Source organism: Vigna radiata, chromosome 9, assembly GCF_000741045.1.
Source record: "Vigna radiata var. radiata cultivar VC1973A chromosome 9, Vradiata_ver6, whole genome shotgun sequence".
NCBI lineage: Eukaryota > Viridiplantae > Streptophyta > Magnoliopsida > Fabales > Fabaceae > Vigna > Vigna radiata.
This window is the reverse complement of record NC_028359.1, coordinates 6,061,435-6,064,166: the sequence shown is the minus strand read 5'-3', so window position 1 is coordinate 6,064,166 and position 2,732 is coordinate 6,061,435.

Below are 2,732 nucleotides of genomic sequence, written 5' to 3'. Positions count from 1 at the left end.
CATTGTTTGACACATTTTTACTTCAATGTTAACTGAGAAACGCGTTTAAAACAACAAATAAAGTTAAAAAAATTTGGTAAAAATGACTAAAACCAGAGTTTTCTAAAGTTGAAGGACTAAATTATACCATAATTTGAAAATGGACTAAAACCAAAATCGCGTCAAAGTATAGGGACTAAAAACATATTTAGCCCTAAATAATATCATGAACCATCATAAAATGACACGTAAATGATGTTAAAATATTATAAAAAAAATGTTGTTAAAGTATTACTATCCCATTCTTTACCAAATAATAATCAATTTTATTTATGTCATAATTTTTTTTTGGATAAAATAATTTTCATATCAAATATTTTAATACAATAAATAAAAAACTCTAGTTTTTCGATTTTAGTCTCACTTAAACTTTATTAACATCTATTAATTATGCTACTAAATATTAACGTTAATGTTGTTTCATACAGTTATCAGTGATATTTTAGTTTATTATATCTTTTTCATTAATAGGGATTATGAAGTTGTGTATTTAATACAATTGAAAAAATTTATTAATCTTATCCTGTATAATTCTATTTGGGTTCTACTCATATTTATTATTTATTAATTGAATAATTAAATGCTTACTCACACATTGTCAAGTAGAATATTTAATGATGCATATAATTGATATAACAAAAACCCAAATAAAATTATACTTGTTTCTTTTATTACAATAAAAAAACTCAAAGATAATTTAAATAATATCTAAAGTGTCTTCTAAAAATATAATCATGATACTTTCACGTTTGATGATACTTTGACGTTTTAAAATTATCAACGTATCTAATATAATAATGTCAATCGCGATCGTAAATAAGAACTTTTGTTGTTTTCATAAAAGAAAAAAAAATACACTACATGTGCTACGAAAATATAATTGACCCAATCTTTTATACATAAAATTTGTCTTTAATTTTTAATTGGATTAAATATGTTTTTATCCCTTAATTTTATGTGAAAAATAGAATTAGTCTTTTTTCAAAATTTTGGCTTAATTTAATTCCTTAATTTTAAAGATGTATGAATTTAGTCCTTTTAACTAAATTTTTTTATATTTATTTGATGTTTCAAGCACGTTTCAGGATAGCATTTGCGTTGTTTACACTGCTTGACACATTTTTGCTTCAGTATTAACTGAGAAACGCGTTTGAAAGAGTAAATAAAGTTAAGGTTTAAACCTCTTTTTGGTCCCTAAGTTATGAGCGAATGTTCAGTTTAGTCCCCGCTTTTTGTAACATCCCAAAATATATGTATAATTCATACCAAATGGAATGCAACATATTATAATACTAGAAAGCAGTTAGGAGTAGAAATAACTGTATAAGTATGAATTACAGTCATCCAAAATAGAGGGGAAATTAAAACGACAAGTAATCAGAGTACAAAGGTCCAAGGTTTTGCAAAATATGATAAGCTAAAAGAAATAAAGCAACATGATCGCCTAAGCACTAGGTGCTGGATCTTCCTCAGTCTCCAACGCCTGCTCAAGGGATACATCATCACCTACTGCTCACATCCAAAGGATTGGATGATCATCGCAAGGGGNGAAGCAAACACACACAACATACAAGTACAAGGGTGAGCTAGGTTTCAAACGAACATACAAATCATAGCAAAGTGATCAAACATTACCGAAAACATAATTTCACATGCAAACATACAAGTCATCATAATCACAGGCACTTAGTTCATAATTTAACCGATCAATCATCTTATCATGCAAAGACTCCTAGACACGTCCGGACATAGAATGAATGTAGAGCTGGGGCGGGTTGTGCACTTGTGATGGCCCTACTGCTTTGCAAAGCCATTGCCGAGGGGTTCCACCAGACCATACACAAGGCTAGTCCGTTACCGCAGTATAGGCCTACAGTGAAAGCGCCCCTAGGACCTCCCACTACTCCCACCACGCGCGTCGATCTTCTCTAAGTGAGAATGAAAGACCGTTGGAGTGTTAGGGATAACCCCCATATGGAAGCCTCTCACCATTCGGTCAATACACTAATAGATCTCACTGAGAGATCATAATTTCACAACCGAATCCAACCAATCCAATTACTTGATAATTTTCCAAGTCATATAAATCATACACACCTTAATTTGCCACAAACAATTACATAAACCAACNAACCACAAGCTCTAAGNAATNAACCGGACACTAGAAGTAGTGGCCGAACCACTGGGATTGAATTGGGTGCCACTACCAGGCACTCTTGCCAGACCGAACGGTCAAGGGAAGAGCTAGCTCTTCTCTGACCGAGACCCTGCAGACCGAACGGTCATATAGGTCGAAGGCTTCTCGAGCTGAGAGGAAGCCATGGCAAAGAACACCTAAGCCAGTGATAGGTCCAGACCGAACGGTTATGGGGTGGCCAAATCCTCCCCTGTCCGAAAGCATAGCTGACCGAACGGTCATGCGAAAAGGACTACTTACAATTACCAAGACCAGACGGTTATAAGATCCGAGAGTAAAACTAACCCGAGAACTCCGTATGAGACCAAGAGTGGCTAAGACGGAGAATCCTAGGTGGCCAAGAACAAAGCCCAACTGAACGGTCAAGAGAAGGAAGAACCTTCTCTGACCAATGATACCAAACCGAACGGTTTGAGAAGGGAACTTCCTTCTCTCACCAATGTTCCATGGCCGAACAGTCAAGAGAAGTGAACCTCCTCTCTGACCAAGGGAACCA